The sequence below is a fragment of the Tasmannia lanceolata genome, unplaced genomic scaffold (assembly GCF_043159265.1).
Source record: "Tasmannia lanceolata isolate RefF3 unplaced genomic scaffold, GAP_Taslan_0.1 ptg000007l, whole genome shotgun sequence".
NCBI lineage: Eukaryota > Viridiplantae > Streptophyta > Magnoliopsida > Canellales > Winteraceae > Tasmannia > Tasmannia lanceolata.
The window spans coordinates 28,279,100-28,299,843 of record NW_027518684.1 but is presented as its reverse complement, the minus strand read 5'-3'; positions in this window follow the sequence as shown (position 1 = coordinate 28,299,843).

Here is a 20,744-nt window from a genome sequence, read left to right as displayed (position 1 = left end):
AGAGCAGCAAGTCATTTACTAATGACGATTTTCCTCCTGAGGGCCGAGACCATACCAAACCTCTTAAAATCACAGTCATTTGTAATAAGAAGAAGGTGCCAGAGGTGTTGGTTGATAATGGTTCTGCGCTGAATGTTTGCCTGTTAAGCACCGCAACAACCCTTGGCTTCGGTCATGAGAGCTTTATTCCATCCGAACAGGGTATTCTGGCATATGATGGCACTCGCAGAGATGTAATCGGGACTTTGGTCACCGAGATACAGATCGGAGGAGATAACTTTGAGATAGAATTTCAAGTCTTGGATATTAAGGCTTCATTTCTACTGTTACTTGGCCGCTCGTGGATGCACAAGGTCGGGGTTGTCCCCTCTACTCTTCACCAAAAGCTGAAGTTTATTCGCAGGAACAGAGTGATAACTGTAAAGGGGGATCCAGACCTTGAGATAGGGCAGATTACTCCAGATTTGACTGCGGAAAAATTTGAAGATGTGAGTTTGACTGAGTTTTCGTTAGAGGTGACTGCGATCACTTTCGAAGAGGCTATGAATGAGGAAATTTGTTTCCTAACCAGCACGAATTCGAATGTCATCCGGATGATTCACCGACAGGGGTATATACCAGGTGCTGGGTTAGGCAAATATCATCAGGGTTTGATCGAGTTTCCTGTGTTCAAAACATTCAATGGTTTGTTCGGGCTGGGATACAAACCTACAAAGAAAGAAATCATAGAGATGAAGCAGTTAATGCTGAAATGGGCAAAAAACCGTCGCCGTGGGTTAGGATTACCAATGACGCCTATTGATTTGACAATGAATGGCCGATTCCGAAAAGAAGGCGCGGCCTTTCCTTTCTGTGGCTTTATTGAGATTTGGTTGGATGTGAGTACAGGGCAGATGCTTCCGGGGGTCGAGATTTTCTTTGATCTTGAGCTAGAAGATGAGCCGATGGGTGCGCAGATTACAAAGATAGAGTCTGAGATTGACTGGGCTGACCGCATGGAGCCAAGCCATCGAAATTCACTTTTCCAAGAAGGGTCACAGACTGTGGCCATGATTGACAGGAGCTCGCTGGTACTAGACCCAACTCGCCTTATCACCCCGGCTGAGGAACCTCTGACTAACTGGACTTCTCAAGTCCTACCCAGTTTATTTTCCAGTACAATTGTATCCCTTCAAAAGAGTCAGTTGTCCGTAAGTATGTGTCAGCCTCCGAGTTTGATTCAGAGTCTATTTCTTCTAATGAGTCTTTTGATGCAGGTACCATAGAGGACTATTCTCCTGAGGTCGGTGGCGGTTCTTCTTTTTCTGGCGATATTGAGCTGGAGACTGTTCATAATAAAGCATCTGATGTTGTTTTCTCACATAGTTCTGAGTCAGTTGACATTAGTGTCAACATATCCATCGAGTCTGTAAAAATGAGTCCAACGTTCATTGTAAACCCCGAAGAGGGTAATTCATCTTCTGATGTATTTGATTCAAATTTCAATGAAATAAATGATTCTTCTCCTGTGTACATTCGTGTCTCTGTTTCTATTTCATCTACTGAATCTGCTTTAAAATCTAATAATCTTAAGAATAACAATCAAGACTCCCCCTCTGACAAGGATGCTGACGAAACCCCCCCTGAAATCAGACATCTGATTCAACAGGAGGGGAGTCGCCGGGCAAAACCGCTTGAAGAGGAAATTGAGACCGTGAATATCGGTGAAGAAACCTCGGCTCTAGAGATTCGGATTGGCAAAACTTTATCTCCTGAGGACCGCGATGAATTGATCACCCTGCTTAAAGAGTTCAAGGAAGTATTTGCTTGGTCATATGATGACATGCCAGGATTAAGCGAGGAAATTGTTCAGCATCGCTTACCCTTAATCCTTGGTGCTAAACCAAAGAAGCAAAAACTCTGAAAACTGAGAACTGAATGGGAGATGAAAGTTTATGAAGAAGTAAAGAAGCTGTTAGAAGTAAAATTTATCCAAGTAGTGGAATATCCTGAATGGCTTGCAAATATTGTACCGGTGCCCAAAAAGGACAGGAAAGTTCGAATGTGTGTCGATTTTTGAGACCTGAACAAGGCAAGTCCTAAAGATGACCTTCCTCTTCCAAGCATTGATCTTCTGGTGGATAACACTACCGGGCATGAATTTTATCCTTTATGGATGGGTTCTCAAGTTACAATCAGATTAAGATGGCACCTGAGGACATGATGAAGACAACGTTCATTACTCAGTGGGGTACTTATTCGTTTGGTTTGAAAAATGGCGGTGCTTGTGGACCCCGATCTGAGGATGATGAGGAAATGAGTCCCTACATCCTCTAGATCTCCACAACGTGAACGAGAGCTCTGCCAAGGAACTCTCGAAACTGTTGCCACCCTCACAGCATAGCATGAGTGGCGATATAAAAAGAAAGAGATACATCTTGATCCGGAGCCATGGCTCGAAACCAAGATATATCTAAAAATAACTCAGAGTCGCCATCCATGGATACGCCATGGAACCAAAACAAATGCTCTGTTTACAATGGATAACCAGAGATACAAAAGGTCCGTGCCTGATGACGAATGGAGAAGGTCCGAAGAGCACCCCCAATTCGCCCGAGTGCGAACACTTGGTCTCTTATGCCATTTAATATTAACCTTGAAGAGTTTCAGGCGAAAATCATATGAAATGGGAACACGCATCTCCGAGAAAACGTCTATCTAATCATGCATGTCTCGGAGATGAAAATAAGCACACACCAAAAGAACCGAAATAAATGTCACTTAAGAATAACTAGGTTATGAATGACATGCCTAATAGGTGTCTAAGTTCTGGTGGACGAACACATGCATGCTACCGCTAAAAGTATAAGGTCTGCACAAGAAAGTAAGAAAACACAACAGAATATACAACATAACAACACAACGAATCCTAAGACTCTAAACGATTTAGCCCGAGTCCTTGGATGGTCTGATGTTCATTCAAAGAAGCCTACGTATCCCCGCCTCCACGAGAATCAAGGCAACGTAGTTCTTCGCGCCTATTCTAAGCTATGATGCCTAAGACACCTAGACCTCTATCCTAGACTCGATCTAAAAGACTGGACTAGTTATTAAAGTTTCTTATACGATTATTTAAATTCCAATGGATTGTAGATTTCAGGACACCCTATATGCCCTAACTAAATGCAGGTTAGCCCTAAGCTAATGCAGGTGGTTCCTACAACCTACGTGTAACTAGGCTGTGAGTCCTAAGGAAAACAATGGAATCACTAGCGCATCCTAGACCTAGTCATCAGTCGGCGATGTGAATCGCCAACTGACCGGACGGAGGCGCAAAAAACCCCTAACTCTAACACAAACACAAACAAACCACACAACACATCAAAGACAAACTCATAACTCTAAAAGAAAATCTCTATCTAGGAGAAACTCCTAACTCTAGAGGAAGAGCTTTTTGAAAGTACGGTTTTAAAGGTTTTTGAAAGATTTTCAAAGTTTATTTACAAAGTTTGGCTGGACTTGGGATATGGATCCCAAGCTGCACTACGTACCTCGTGGAAGAGGATCAAGCCAACGTAGTTCGAAAAGAAACTTTCCTACTACGCTCCTAAAACTCAACACTTTAGATTTTTTTTAGGCTTTTGATGTTTTAAAATTTTTGGTGATTAAAAGTGTGTTAACACCCTTTCGGCTAAAGGGGATTCGATAGAAGAGCCTCTATACCCACCATATCACGGTAGGGTATTAAAGAGAGAAACGGGATCCCTAAAGCCTTGGGGGAAAGAAGACAAACAAGAGAACTAAAATCCGATACGAGAAAAAATAATCTCAAAGAGATGACCAAAAGCTGACGAGGCTTAGCCAGAATCCAAAAGAGACGAGTTCTGACCTGCGAGGGAAAACCCTAAATAAACGAGAGATGAAAAAAAAACTTCTAACCCAAAGGCCCAACTTCTAAATGAAAAGGGACAGACAAAAAAAACTCTACAAGAAGATCCATTAAACAATCGGTCACTAAGGAAGGGTCCTAACTGGTTAAACACTCTAAGAGGAGGGAATCCCTTATCCTGCAAAAACTCTAAGGCAAGAAGGGAAGGGGTTGGCTCAAGAAACATTCCGTCATTGCCGAACCCGACAATATACGTTCCCAAAATCAATGAGATCTTGAAATACAAAGAGATTCCTGAGGAACGAGCAAAGAATAGTCCCGGAAAGAAATGAAACCCCTCAAACCCTGTGAAGACCCTAAGATGGGAAAAATGATAAGAAGGGCAAGGGGTTGGCTCAAGAAATATTCTGTCATCACCACCTAAACCCGAGGGAAGCGTTCTAAAAAAATCGATGGAATCCCTTGATCAATGAAACCTGAAAATGCACAAAGAGTAATCTTAAAGAACTGAGGTAGATCGAAAAAGACAAAGATGATCCTAAAAATCCTAAGGAACCATGAATCTGAGAAGATTACAAGAACCTTACAATAATCCCAAACATCGAGGCAAGGCCTGAAAGAGAGTCGAAGAGAAAAAGGCGAGGGGCTTGCCGCTTTGATTGACTTGCTCCATAGGAAACGAAGTCAACTCGACTAAGAGGGATGAACTATCCCGATCGGCCTGTTCTACGAGGAATGAATTCTGTTAGAGTAGGATGAAAAGATGATCCGAGCCCATACATGCCTTAAAAAAAAACAACCATGTCATCCAATACCAACAATAAAGGGGCAAGATAAACCAACCCACGAAATCACTATCTCAGCTGAGGCAACCCAATGCTAACACAAGCCTCACACTTGCACACTATTTGGTCTGAACTAAGGAGAGCTAGACAATGCTGAGATTGCAAAAAATAACTCTATGGTTTCAATTCGTATATGAGAATATTACTTTTTTATTTAAGAGAGGACAAGGAATGGGAACAGAGAAAGCAATTATAAGCATAGATAATTCCTAATATTAATATCGATCCTCCAAAATATGTCAAGAATTAACCTCCCCATAGACATGCTCTCAACATGAATCACATCCATTTTCATCCAAAATCCCCTTTGAATACAAGTGTTGGAAACATGCAATCCGAACCAAAGCATGACTTAGAGAACAAAATTAGGATTGAAGTACATGAACTAGACCCCATCTATTCAGATTGAATAAAATATGGATTTGGCCATACGTGAAACAAGCTTAACATGACCTACTTTCTCAAATTCCGAACAAAAAGCAGGTTTAAAAATAATGAGGAATAACCAAATTACAAAAGTAAACAAGCACTGTGTCTTTGGATTTTGGACGTGAACATCAAAACGAGGACCAGGAACAGAACTCAACAACTTTCCCTAATGAACATGATTTCCATAGTATGCAGAGATTAGACCAAACCAAGCAATAGTCGATCAAATAAGCAAAATCATGGTCTGATGGGATCCTTAGTTCATTCCTCAAACTCAAAGGTTTTTTTATAATGAAATCTGCTAAAAATAAGCAAGGCAAAAAATTCCATAAATCAAATCTTTTCAACACATTTTAGGGCACTAACATTGAAACGAAAATTAATAGGATGAATAGAAAAACATGATTTCTAAAACACAATCAACCAACCTTATAGATGAACAAATTCGAAATGAGCTGAACAAGAGAAAATACCTTGTTCAAGGGACCTTCGTCAGATTCGAGCTTATCTTATTTCCATTCCTTCTGCAAACGAATGAGAGCTTGATGGTGGAAAATGTTCACAATGGTGGTAAATATGGGTTATATGAAAGGGGTTTCCAGTGATGGCTGCTATGGTGATGGTTGGATTTGGGTTTCAACGACCTGAAATTAAAAGGAGAAATGAAGAGGGTTTCAATGGAAGAAGAGTGGAGAGGTGGCTGAGGTGGTTGTAGAGGGGAAGATGATGGTGGATCTTAGTGTTAGGGGAGAAGATGGAGGAGAATTGGGAAGATGGCCAACGGGTCCCTCTTTTTCTCTCTATTTTCTCTAACTCTCTCCCTCTCTCTGTTTGTCTCTCTCTCAGATTTTTGCAAAAGCCCTCCTCTCTGCTTTTCTTTCTCTGCTAAATAAAAACTCCTTTTCTATTTTTGCAGCCCATTAACATATAAATCTCCTTCTCTTCTCTTTGCAAACGGTCTTCTTTTCTATTAATCAAAACCCTCTCTGCAAAAACCTAGGAAACCTCTTCTTTCCTAATTTCCCAAGACCCGAACTCTGATGGCACTATTCAAGCTATTCTTGCAGACTCCTTCTCCAAGACAGAGGAGAACTCTCCCTTTCTATGAATCCTTGCATTGAGGGATGGTGGTCGAAGTTGCAAATGGAGATGGGTTTCTGGTTTGGAGCTGGTTTGATGGGCGACAATGGATATGGGTTTCTGGTTCGGAGTGGGTTTGACGGTCGGGTAGATGGAAATGGTGGAGGTGGAGACAGATCTGGGCGGGACGGAGCTCGGTGGATAAGGGTGATGGATACGATGTTGAGGTGGAGGAAATATCAGCCGGAGATGGGGTATTGGCCGATGGAAGAGTGGAGAAGAAGGCAGAAAAAGAAGAGAAAAAATAAAATAAAAACAGGGGAGGTTGATGGGTTTGAGATGGGGGTTGAAGAAGATGGTGGAGATTAAGGTGGTGAAGTGGACGGTGGGGGGATGTGAGTATGGCCGGATTCCGGGTAGGGTGGTAGGGATCGTGGCTTGGTCAGGAAAAATCGGGGATATTGCAGAGGTGAGGGTTTGAGGAGGTGGTTTGAGGTACGATGGTGGTCGAAGGTCTGAAGAAGGGGGTTTGGTTTGGAAAATGGGTTTGGGTTTGAGGAGGTGGTTTGAGAAGAGGGTGGTGGCTAGTGGTGGAGGTGGAGGTAAAAAGTGGAAACGATGGCTGAAATTGAGGCAAGTAGAGAGGATGGGAATGGGTTTGGGAGCTGCTGTTGGGTCAAGGTGGGGAAAACGGCTGGAGCTCCAGCGGCCTTGCCGGATTCAATGGATTCTTGGCCGTAGATGGGGTTCGTGGTGATCGGAGTAGAGGGGGTGGTAGAAGAGAAAAAGAAGGTGGTGGTAAAAGGGTTTGGAGGTGGAGAACTGGGCATGGATCGAGGCTTGCTGGCGATGGCGGCGAGGTGTAGCCGTGGGGGAGAAAATGGTGGCCAGCCACCAAAAAAAACCCTCATCCCTCCTCTCTCTGCCGTTCTTGCAGCTGCCCTTCTCCCTCTCTTTTCAGAAAATGTGGCTCCTCTCAAACCCTAACTCGTTTCCCTTTTAAGGGAAATGATATACTCACACACCCCCTCATTTTCCTAGGGACAGCCACCTCCTATGATGCACTTATGACTACTCTTTTTACACTACAAGGAGGGGTCCTGGGTAAGAGCAAGGGTACAAGCCCAAAAAGGAAATGATATATCACACCCCTTTTCTCTCTGGACAACCCATTACTGAAAATTTGAACTGGTTTTTCAGACTCCAGCACAACCCCTTCTTTGGCTAAATCGCCACCCTTCTGAACTTGTACCACGACACTTTCTGAAGTTTGCTCGCCGGGCAAATTAGCTCGGATTTCGATGAAATTTTGCAGAGACCTCGATGGGACCCTAAGCTAACCTAGGGCACAATTTGGGACCTCAGAACACTAGTTTATTAGGGTAATTATTTAAAACAAGACGTAAAAGGGTTCGGTCAAAATGGGGTGTCTACAGTGCTACATATCAGAGAGCCACTATGACTCTTCTTCATGATATGATTCATAAAGAGGTCGAGGTTTACGTTGATGACATGATCGTAAAGGGGACAACTCGGCCTGAACACACTATTGCCCTAAGAAAGTTCTTTGAGCTGATCAGGAAGTATCAGCTTCGTCTGAACCCGAGTAAATGTGTATTTGGCGTTACATCAGGAAAACTCTTGGGGTTTATGATCAGCGAAAGAGGAATAGAGGTGGACCCGCAAATGATCAAGGCGATCCAAGAAATGCAGCTGCCTAAAACAGAAAAGCAGATCCAAGGTTTTCTTGGAAAAGTTCAGTATCTGAGACAATTCATAGCACATCTGACGATGACGTGTGAACCCATTTTCAAGCTTCTGAAGAAGAATTTCACAAAAAAGTGGAATGCAGAATGTCAGGAGGCCTTTGAAAAAGTAAAGCAGTGCCTATCCTTACCCCCTGTTCTATCACCTGTCATTCCAGGCCAGCCGTTGTTTTTGTACTTCTCTATCACAGATACAGCGATGGGTTGCAAGCTGGCTCAGTAGGATCCAGAAATTAAAAATGAGAGGCCCATTTACTGCATCAGCAAGAAGATGCTGGAGTATGAATTGAAGTACACTGTTTTGAAGAAGACTTGTCTAGCATTAGTTTAGGCCACCCAAAGGCTTAGTGTAGACACCCTCATTTTGCTCCGCTTTAATCAACAAAGAAGTCAGTGTTTTTCTATCGGTTTTCTAGTGTCTCTTACATTTTTAAATCTTTTTGGTCCTTCCCGTCATATTTTGCGTTTTTCGGCTAATTGTTGAGAGGGTTGTTCGCAAGAATCAAAATGAAATCCTAGTTGGGCAACCAAGAGGGGGGTGAATTGGTTGGGTATTAAAATTTCTACTCTTTTAGTATTTCTTTTCAAAAGACTACTAACACTTGTTAATTACTCTTTGGTTAGTAAAGGTTAGCAAAAATGAAAGTAGAGGAATGAACAACCACAAAGCAAATAAGAAAAGGGGAAGAGTAATAAAAGAGATACCACACTAAGATTTATAGTGGTTCGGTCTTATGACTCCAAGACCTACTCCACTCTTTCCAAGTTTGTGTCCTTGAGGGAATCCACTAAAAGTATGATTCTTGGTACAACAAAGAAGGCTCCGCGTCTTCAACACTTGCCCACGAAGATGGCTCCGCGTCTCCGAGCACTCGCCAATTTCAAGGGGTTTAATATTGGTGCCCTTTCCACCTTTACAATGATTTTCAAATTACAATATGTGAATGCCTTCACTTAAGGCTAATACATCACTTCAATACAAGAAATCTTCTCCAAATGATTTGCAAGTGAGCTTGATGAGAACTTCTCCAATGATGGGATTGCAAGTGAGCTTGGGAGATCTTCAAAGATGTTGAAGGCAAGTGAGCTTGAGTGATTCTTCTTCAACTAGATTGCAAGTAGGCTAAAGGAAATCTTCTTCAAGGTAGATTGCAAGATTTTGGACAAAGAAGAAGAAATTTTTGTAAAGATTGCTTGCAAACTTAAATCACACTTAGGGTTCTTTTCTCAAGCTTGCAAAAAATCTTAGAATGATGAAAATAAACTCATATATATAGCCCCTTAGAAGATATAACCGTTGGAGGACATATTGGGCATTTTTTGGGTTTTGAAAAATAAAAAAAAGAACCAGCCGCAACTCCCAACGGTCATATTTTCCCGACGCCAGACGTCTGGTTGCTTCTAGGGATTAACCATATGATCGGGCAAACCTCTGCCGCAAGGTCTGGTTTGCAAGTTCACTTATCAAATGAATGAGTTTTTCTCTGAATTTTTGTACACATATGTATTGATATTAGGGAAGATTATGTACCAAAATTTAGCTCATTTGAAAACCGTTTGGGTCCCTTTTTGATCCACCAGATGATCGGACCAGACTTCTGCCGCAAGGTCTGGTCTGCAACTTTGGCTAGTAAATGAATGAGTTTTCTTCCCAAATTTTGTACATATCAAGGTAGGTATGAGATAAAGGTGTGGCCAAAATTTCAGCTCAATCGGAAAACATTTGGGTCCCTTCGTGATAGAAAAGCAAATGGTCTTAATTATGGTTTTCAAAGGATGTTTGGATTTTTTGCGTTAAAAAACACTTTGAAAACACTTTGAAAATACTTGCAATCTTGTTTTAAAGATGATCTCCATTTGACCTACTCTTGAATAGTCCTCTTGAGTCCGATGGTTGAATGAGCATGCTTATCCTTCCTTGTACATGCTTGTTCTTTCGTCTTTAATTTGACTTAGCTCTTAATGACTCCATCTTGATGTTGATTGCTCTTCTCTAAGGTTCAACTTGATTTGTCTTTGTCCTTCTTGGTTGACGGATCTTCACTATGCCTTTGATCACTATGTTCTACCTTGTTGTCGATCTTAGTAATCTAAGTTTCCTGTATGAGCTTATCATGGTAGAATCATTAGTACCAACCTACTTCGATCAATGTGGGTTTGTTGTCATCAAAACAATGAGTAGGGCCACACATGGGAACCCTTGGGCTAACATTCTCCCCATTTTTGATGATGACGAACTCATATTGATCGGAGGCAAGGAGCTTCCCTAAATGGAATGATAAAAGCATAATATGCTCCCCCTCAATTGTGGATCCATTTTACTTGCCATTTCAAAGTTATATGATTGCAATTGTAAGATTAGCACTAAGGTATATGAAATAACATTTTTAAGCAAGTATAAGCACAAACTCCCCTTGAATCATATGAGTGTACGTTCCCCCTCAAATTATGCTATCAATAATGAGGTAGCACATAAATTGGGTAGCATGTTACTGTTTTTCTCCCCCTTTTGGCATCACCAAAAAGGGAAATCTTAATATACATATATATATATATATATATATATATATATATAAAAGTAACACACATATGACATATTCATGGTTTAGATGGCGGCAAGTGGCCGAATGAGTTAGGTGTATTAATTTAGGGTGAAGGTACGACCTCCCTCTTATGATCTAAAAGGGCTAATGGCACCAATTGATTGGCTTTTAAAATTTAGGGTTACCATCTTGACCATGAAGCCATTTACCAAACAAGGGTGATAATAGATAGGTAGATAGAGATAGACAAATAAACCAACATACATGAAAATCCACCACAAACCAAGCAACATCCATACAAAGTAAGCAACAAAATCCATGGGAATCCATCAAGTCATAGCTTGATTGTTTTTTTTTTTTTTAATTAAACATCACAATCCATGTATCATTGAGGGATAGAAGATAGATCAAATTGAACGCCAAATAATTCATTCATTTCATGTAACCCTTTGAGTACAGGAACCGTATAGCAAAAGGACACAATCATAACAAAAGTCACATGGGTGAGGTCTATAGACCAATACATCAATATCCGACTCAAGCTTTACCCATGGCCATACAAAAAACAGATGAGCACACAAACGACTCTAGTGACAAGGAGAAAGGAAACGAGTCGTAAACAAAGAGTCAAAGCAAACTAATCCTAAGTAGATGCAAAAGGAACTTTTAAGTCAGAATCAAGGTAGAGCTACAGGAACTTTTAAGTCAGAAGCAACTTTGAGTGCGCATCCTTTTTTTTTTTTTTTTAAATCTGTTCAAGTCTAGACGTCTGCCCAGACGTCTGGATGAGTCCATCAACTCATAAGTGGGAATTTGAGTGGGGTTGATTTTTTTTGGTATTTTTCCTTACTCATATTTCTTAAAACACACTATATTTTTTGTTTGGATATTGATTTTGAGTTTGAAAATTTCAAAAAATGTGTGTTTTTGAAAACCTTTTTAAGTGTTGAAAGTCAAGTAAAATTGCATGAAATGAGATTGACACCATGATGAGTGAGTTTGCTGAGGTTGACGATGTTCGCAACTTACAAATAATCTTTTTAACATGTTGGGATAATAAGATTAGATCCAAGTGACAAAATTCTCATTTTGGGTGCATGGATGGATATTTGAGTATTTTTTACCAAAAGTGAGATTTTTGGGAATCCATTGAGTTGGATATGTCATAATCATTTCATAGGCTTCATGGGCTCACAAACAAGACAAATGCAGGCAAATTTGATCTCAAAGCCCCCCCTTTTTTTTATAACTACTTAGTCAATTCTTTCACTTGATCTCCACTCCAAATGTTCAAGGCACTTCTTATATCACACATCCTCTCTTCACTTAGGGGTTTTGTGAAGATATCGGCAAGTTGGACTTCAGTATTGATGTATTCCAAGCATATATCCCCCTTAAGTGCATGATCTCTAATGAAATGGTCCTTATTTCAATGTGTTTTGTTCTTGAATGTTGTATAGGATTTTTTGTTAAGTTGATAGCACTAGTATTATCACATAAGATGGGAATATTATGCAATTTAATACCATAGTCCATCAATGTGTTCTTCATCCAAAGGACTTGAGCACAACAAGCCCCTGCAGCCACATATTCAGCTTCAGTAGTGGAGGTGGCTACGGAGTTTTGTTTCTTACTAAATCATGAGACAAGAGATTTTTTAAGAAACTGGCAAGTCCCACTAGTGCTCTTTCTATCAATCCTACACCCAGCAAAGTCGGCATCCGAAAATCCAGTGAGGTTGAATTCACTAGTCCTTTCATACCACAAGCCAAGACTTTGGGTGCCTTTAAGATATTTGAAGATTCTTTTTATTGCAGATAGGTGAGACTCCTTTGGAGCAGACTGAAACCTTGCACATAAACAGACACTAAACATAATGTCTGGCCTAGTGGCAGTCAAGTAGAGGAGACTACCTATCATACCCTGTAGACACCCCATTTTGCTCTACCTTAATCGATAAAGAAATTAGGGTTTGTTTTCCGTCGGTTTTCCAATGTCTTTCTTTCCCGCATCCGTTTGTTACATTTCTAAATATTTTTGGTCATTTCCGTCGTGTTTCGCATTTTCCCGCTAAATGTTGAGAAGGATTATTCAGAAAAATCTAAACTAGGGAGAATTTGTACCCGTTTGTGTGGGACCCGCTGGTGTGGGACCTGCTAGTGTGGGACCTGCTAGTGTGGGACCCGTTTGTGTGGGACCCGCTGATGTGGGACCCGTTTGTGTGGGACCCGCTGATGTGGGACCCGCTTGTGTAGGGCCCGCTGATGTGGGACCCGCTTGTGCGGAACCCGCTGATGTGGGACTCACCATTAGCATGACTTAACTTTCTCTACCATTTCCACTAACTTCATTTTTTCCTTTAAAATAACACCATTATCTCCATTACCATTATATATTCCATTATCCCCACCACCATTCCCACCATTACCATTATATATTCCATTATCCCCACCACCATTCCCACCATTACCATTATATATTCCATTATTCCCACCACCATTCCCACCATTACCATTATATATTCCATTATCCCCACCACCATTCCCACCATTACCATTATATATTCCATTATTCCCACCACCATTCCCACCATTACCATTATATATTCCATTATTCCCACCACCATTCCCACAATTACCATTGTTTATTTCCATTATTCTCCACCACACCCACCATTCACATTATATATTCCATTATTCCCCACCACAATTCCCACCATTACCATTATATATTCCATTATTCTCCACCACACCCACCATTCTCATTGTTTATTTCCATTATTCTCCACCACACCCACCATTCTCATTGTTTATTTCCACCTCTCCACTAAGTTTTTCACTATATAAAGAGAGGTGATGAGAGGAGGAGAAAAAAAGACAACACATTGTTTTTGGATAGTTTTCTCTTTCTCTCCCTCAATATCTCTCACTCTCTCACTCTCACACTATCATTATCTACTTTCTCTCCTTATTTGTTTCTCCCCATCTCTCTCCCTTGTTCCATATAAAAAAAAATATAAAAGAAAATAAAACAAAGAAAAAGAGAAAGAAAGCGGAAGCGGATCAAGCGGCGGTGCGATTTTCGAATTTTTCGGCTCTCGGATTCGGCGAGGATTTCGATCACAGGTAGGTACTTAATTTTTAGATTTTTCTAGAATTATTTGGTATATTTGCATGATTTTTAGTATTTAATTGGATTTAGTTGAAAATTAAATATGTATGCTCAAAATCATGATCTCCATGAGTGTTTCGAAAATAAAATATATACTAAATGAATTCCAAAATTAATGAAATTTCGTGGGAAACTAATATGATACCAGTACATTCTACCATGAAATTTTGAGAATTTTGAGAATTTGTTTGGTATATTATTTTATGCTTTCTTTGAAATTTACCAGCTTTTGGAGGAATTGTTACTGACATCAGATCACAACTAAAATTCTTAAAATTTTTACAGTAGTCTTTAATCTCACATTTCTAGTTACTATAAAAGTTTCAAGTGATTTTGATCTGTTTTCATATGGGATGTAGAGTTAATTCATAATCTGGTCTGAAAATTAAAAAATCTGAAACTGATAGTAAATGGTTTCCAAAATTCATGAAAATTTCTCAGTATGTTATTTTTACATATATCTTATGTCTGTAGAAATTTCATTGAATTTAGATTCATATTTCTAGTGGTTTCTGTGTTATTTGTGCAATCTGGTCAATCAATTGTTAAATCGAAATTAAATATGAGCTTAATGTAAAAATCTGTAAAACTCTTTCCGTAAGCTACATTTCATCATATCTTGCTGCTGTAGAAATTTCAACTCATTTCGAATTCGTTTGCTACAATTTCACTTGTAAAATCACTCATATGTTTAAAATTGATAAAATTCATTGAAAATCCGAAATTAATTGAAAATCATCTGAATATTTCTAAAGAACCTTAAATCTCTGTCACACATTAACTCCTTAATCCATTGAAACAGAAATCTTAGGATCATTAGAATTCCCTGGAAAAATGGTCAGTGCATCCATAATCGTATCCCAATTGCAACCGATCTTTGACAATTTGAATACTTAAGCTATAGCATGTTGTTGGCTCCGAGGTTACTGTCCACGGAAATCCTGAGATATGCCAGGCAATAAGATGTTATAACCTAAGTATTAAATTGCGCAAGGAAAGAATACACGATTCCCTTCCTTGGATGCTATTCTGGGCCGAAATTGGTGAACCCTAGAACCATTGGTAATCCTCAAGTGTCCATAAATCGAAAATCCATGAAATCTGAAATTAATTAACTTCAAGAATTTGAATTGATTTGTCTCGAGTCTTCCGGAACCATTGGATTATGGTTTCCAATCTAAGAACCATTAGAGCCCAATTTAGGAACACTAGTGTTGTGTCGTGTCCTAAGTTTTAGGGAGTCCTAGAGTTAGGAGTCCAGCCTCATCACGGACGCTTGCTATGTATAGCAACCGTACCATAGGTCTAGTTACACTAGTCACCTCATCTTTCCCTAAGACATGCCTAGTAGACTAGGATGTAGGCAAACCTGCATTAGTCTAAGGGACAACTTGCATTTAGATAAGAATCATATAGCATCTTCGATGAAATCCTAAGATAATAAAATCCTCAACTTGAATTAAACAACTTCTCTTAAAACTGTTGAAACAGTCAATCCCGTCTAGGTCGGTGTCTTAGTTGAGTTAGGCATATGTAGCTTAGCTTAGGTGCACCGAACTACGTCGACTCTGATCCCAGTGAGGCTTGGGTACGTAGGCAGCTTGGATGTCTGACGGCATACCACCCGCGAGTCGGCACCACAACAAATTGTGGTGTTTTGTATATTAATTTTCTTGTAAATACTTAATCAAATCAGTTAGGGTTTTCCATGAAATTAGAATTCTAGGAGAACTTTCACTTAGAATGAATCCAGACAAATTAATAAATCAAGATACACATCTAGGATTCACATTGAAATTAGATTCTAGGATGCATGTCACTTAGTTCGCACATTAACATAGAGTTGAATGAGCCATTTAAAATAAATTTAAAAGAGTTAGCTTTTGGAATCGAAGACCGATTATCGGACAAGAATGGTGCATGTGGTGGATAACTCCCCATACCTTCCATTCTCGTAACCAGGTAGCGAGTCTAGATTTCTGGTTAATTATGGGTCCTAGATCCCACATCTAGGTGGCGACTCTGTCAGTCTCTTTCGTGTGGAATTCGGATTGCCTTAGTGATCCCAAGTCCACAGGAAAGACGAATTCAAATCAATATTAAAATGCACACGCCAATCGCGTGGGAACGAGAGACCAAGAGAAGAGCGCGCGGCGGCTCGCGCCCCACGCCCCTCTCGCGGGATCATGTCCCACAGTCTGGCGACTCTGCTGGGGGCCACCTAACTTCATTAAAATTTCAAAAGATAATTCATTTGAATTTAATTTAAACTGGCTCATAAAAACTCTATACTTGTTAGATTAGTTTGTCTCGTTTTATTTTCTCATCACATTTTACTCGAACTTAATTTAACAAAACCTGAAGGCATCATAGATTGCGCGAACTTATTGCACACACTTACATCACTTGCATCTAAACCCTTGCATTTCACATGCACACACGTCCTATTTTAGGAACCCGGAGTGTTATCTAGCATGGTTGACTGGGATTTCATCACCTGGTGCCTCTGTGCTAGAGAAGCATTCCACCCTTAGCCTAGTACCTTTATGGTGCGTAAACGGATCTCTTGTTCACGTACTGATACGCCGGACACTGGTACAGTATATCGAACATGGATTCGCGCTAAGGGGACTCTTGGCCTTACCCCTAGATTAACCCATACATGCATGCAGTATACGAACACATGTGCACCACATGTGTAAGCCTAGTTTAGGATATCTTACCCATTTGTGTCTAGATTAGGCCGTAGTCCATCTTCCAATGGCTACGATCGGTCCTAGGTACACAAACAAAGTCATGAGTCGAGATCCTCTCTCCACTCCGCTAGATTAGGATTAGGGTTGATGCCTTCAGGTAACACTGTTAAAATGTGCGAAGACTAAAAACTTTTCCTTTGGGGTTAGGATATAAATCCCATCATTTCCAAAGATCTCATAGGATTAGTTATTCTTGATCTACCCGTTGAAAGTAATCCTATGCAATCTCACATTTTGATCATGTGTCTATCATTCGTCTCTTGTGGGATTCGATTGTGTCTTCATTGGCGGAAATTGTGTCTCAATCATTTGATTGTGCAATCTTGATGATCCAATCTTGCCTGTACCCTTGATCTCTTCCTCCTCTAGGGGCTACCTTTTTCAAGAATATTTCTGCTAAATCCTTCAGAGTTTACTCTCATAATCCTTGAACTAAGGGCATTCCCCTCATCATTTGGATTCATTCTATTGTCCCAATTACTTGCTTAAATGTGTAATATTTTTCAGTCATTGAGAAGAAACACTCCATGAATGCCAAGCTCATATACCTCGTGTTCATTATTTCCATGACAGGGCACTAAACACCATAGCTAACCCTACTATTCCTTGGGTTCGGATCTCTTCTCGATTGCAGAGGAAATCTGTCTCCCCGCCACCTTCTCTGAGGACCCCAGCATCTCCTTCTTTCCCATCCTCATCCTCCCCAATGGCAGAAAACCAGAACAGTAGTCTTCCACCCGCTGCTATTACCGATACTCTCACCTTGATTCTCCGGCAGCTTCAAGAACTCAAAGAAGAGAACCAAGTTATCAAGACCCAGCTTTCTGAAAAGTTGGGGCCATCGTTGTCCAAAGATAAAGGGTCCATGCACCATACAGTTACTTCAGCCGCACCTGCCCAGCCAGTGTTCATTCCTATCCCTGACAAAACTGAAGAAGATTTTGAAAAAGAGCAGTACAGCGAAGATCGCAGCAGGCCTTCTCAGTCCATGGTTGATAAAGTAGTTATGGAGAAATTAGAAAGTCTTACCAGGAAGGTTCAGGACATTCAGTTTCAGGACCAGGGTGGTTTCAATCCAAGTGACCTCACACTGTTCCCAGAAATCCGTCTCCCAGCCAATTTTCAAATGCCGGACTTTGATAAATATGATGGTGTGGGTTGTCCAATCACACATTTGCAAATGTTCACCATCATGTGTCAACCTCAAGGCTTATCTTCTGAGCAAATGGCTCAATTGTTCCCGGTTTCCCTAACCAAGGTTGCCAGGAGGTGGTTCATGGTCTTGGACAAGACTCGTTACAGGACATGGAAGGATATCGGCGAGCAGTTCATCAGGCAATTCAAATATGATGACGGGACAGAAATCACCAGAAAGGATTTGGAAAGGACAAAGCAAGACTTGAGGGAATCCTTTCTGACCTTTGTGAAAAGATGGAGGAGAATAGCAGCTCAGATGATGGAGCGCCCTTCTGAGGAAGAGCAGGTCCAAATAATCATGAAAAATATTTCCCCCCAGCTCCAGTATCACATGTCGTTGCAGTATTATCCGGACTTCAAACACTTTATCGTGGCAGGCACCCAAATAGAGGAGGCTATGGCTCAAGGTGTGTTCAACCGAAGTAACCCGAATACCAAAGAATTCAGGAAGCCTCCATCAGCTGAAATTAATAACCTTTCCCGCTCCAAGCCTCAGCCTTCAAAACCTCAGAACCCCATGGTGATGGATTATACCCAACCTGCTGTCGCACCTCGGCCACAGGCCCAGACAGAATTTACCCCTCTCCCTCTTCCACCATCTGTGATACTCAAGGAGTGTCTAGCCTCAGGTCGCATAATCCTGCCCGACATTAGGGCTCTTCCTAATCCTTTACCAGCAAATTGGCGAACAGATCAACACTGCGAATACCATAGAAATTCTGGCCATCTCACTGATAATTGCATTGCCCTAAAATTCAGAATCCAGAGGTTGCTCGACAATAAAAGCCTTGTGTTTGAGCCAAGTCCCGTTGCTACCAATAACCCATTATCAAATCATGCAGTACTGCCGCCAGCCGTTCGCAATGCTTAAATAACTGAAGGTTCAAAGGGGCACAGGTCCGGTTGCAATGAAAAGAATCAGAAGTTGAAAGTACCATTTATGAGCCAGCTTTCGCCGAGCCTCCGAAGCTAGACAGTTGCGGCAGTTAAAGTTTTAGTCGTTTATTATTTTATTTTGAGTCAGCCATCATGGTCAGTACAATTGTTGAGTCCGGTTCTACAGTTCAAGGTTAATGCCTAGTCCAGGCAAGTTATCTTTTGCTTTTCTTTTAGAGTTGTGAATCATGAACATGTTCAGGATAGGTTGTGAGATGTAATATCTTTTTCTTTAAATAAAATTTCAGTTCCAAGAGTTCACTTGTGTCTATTTCTTAAGTGTGCTTCTGAACTTAAAATAAGACTCCCTCATCAAATGAGGACAAAATTGACGAAACTCCACTTGAGTCACAACGATTACTTGAACAAGAGGAGGAGCGCCAATCTCAGCTTCTAAAAGATGAAATTGAAGTGGTAAACACTGGCACTAAAACCTTGATCCAGTAAATGCCGATTGAAAATACATTACCCTCTGAAGAGTGTGAAGAATTGGTAAACCCATTTTGAGGATAAAAAGATGGTCCGGTAAGCGTTACCATTAATGCCAAGAGAAAGACCCAGATAGAAGGTTCAAGAAAGAATGAAGTGAATATCATATGCTATGCAAGGGGCATGGAGTGGAAACAACTTTCATATTTCCAATCGATGACCTTGGTTCTCAAATTCATAACATGAAGCCATCAAATTCGAGATAAGAAGTTCAAGAGCAAGCATTGAAAAGTGATCATCAGATATCAAGAGTTACAAATCCATAGATGGAGGATGTCGAAGAACAAGTTTTGCTCTATGAAAGTCGAAGGCGCGTATTAGAATCTTGAAAGAAGAAGATATATTATCTTACCTGGAAATGCCGTCAAGCTCCGTGAAAAAAAAAATAAAAAAATAATAATAATCAGTACCAGAGGGACTCTAGTAACCTAGATCGATTCCCAATCTGAACATCGGAAGGCCTCCTTTGGCCGAATAAATCCCAAAATCAGAACCCAACGTCAAAAGAATACTGGTTTGCAAACCCTTCGAGCCTAAATGAAATTTTCTTGAAAACCCATCAAACTAGGAGCATTCGCCCCGAACTACGCGAGACCTGATCCCTACACTGGGGTACGTAGGCAGCTCGGTTAAACTGAGTTCGGTCGATTCAAAAAAGAAAAGCAATTCAATCAATCCAAAAAAAAAAAAAAAAAGAAAGAAATTCAATCCTTTCAGAAAAAAGAGGGACAAGTTCCTAAAGAAGAGAAGTCAGTTATTCCAGAAAGAAGAGAAAAAAAAAAGAAAAATCAATAAACCTTCGAACAATTTATCTTCAAACTAGGGGCATTCGCCCTGAACTACACACGACCTGATTCCTACCTTGGGATATGTAGGCAACCTGTTCACAGGTTCGGTCGAAATCTTTGTTGAACCTTAAGCCATTCTTTGAAAAGCCCTATCCTACCTATAAAGTCCTTCCGATGTTCAGAACTAATGATCTAGGTCCCGAAAAAAAAAAATGATGATGAATAAAAAAAAATGGAGTTTGAAGATCTGCTAGACTGAAAACCTGAAAGGGCGGTTTAGGCAAAATTTAAGATCATTCCCTGCTAAGTTGAAAACGCGAAAGGGCGGCTTAGGCAAAAGCTAAGGGGATAGCCTGCTGAATCGAAAACCTAGAAGGGCGGTTCAGGCAAAAGCTAAGGGGATAGCCTGCTGAATCGAAAACCTAGAAGGGCGGTTCAGGCAAAAGTTAAGGCTACCACGGTCCGCCAAGTTAAAAACCCTGAAGAGGTGACTTGGTCATGGTAAGAGAATCATTGTAAGAAGGCTACAGCCGGTATCAGGACTGAAGATCAACTGAAGTTCAAGCAAATTCAAGTGACATCCTCAAAACTGGGGGGCATTGGAGCTAAGCAATCCTAGGAGTTGTAATTAAATCATTGAGGCATTACTGTTTTAAGGAAAAAGTCCAGTGTTTACCAATTGAAAAAAATATTCCTTGAAAGGATAGACTTACCAAATAAAACGTTAACTAAGTTAGAAGCATTACTGTGTCTGTCAGTATAGTTAATCAATCGTTGTTATTCTATGTTCATTCCTTCAGAGCTCCTCAATCCTTTGAGTAGTGTCTTTTATCTAAGTTTTCTCTTTAAAAAGAGTCAATCGTCGTCCTTGTGTCC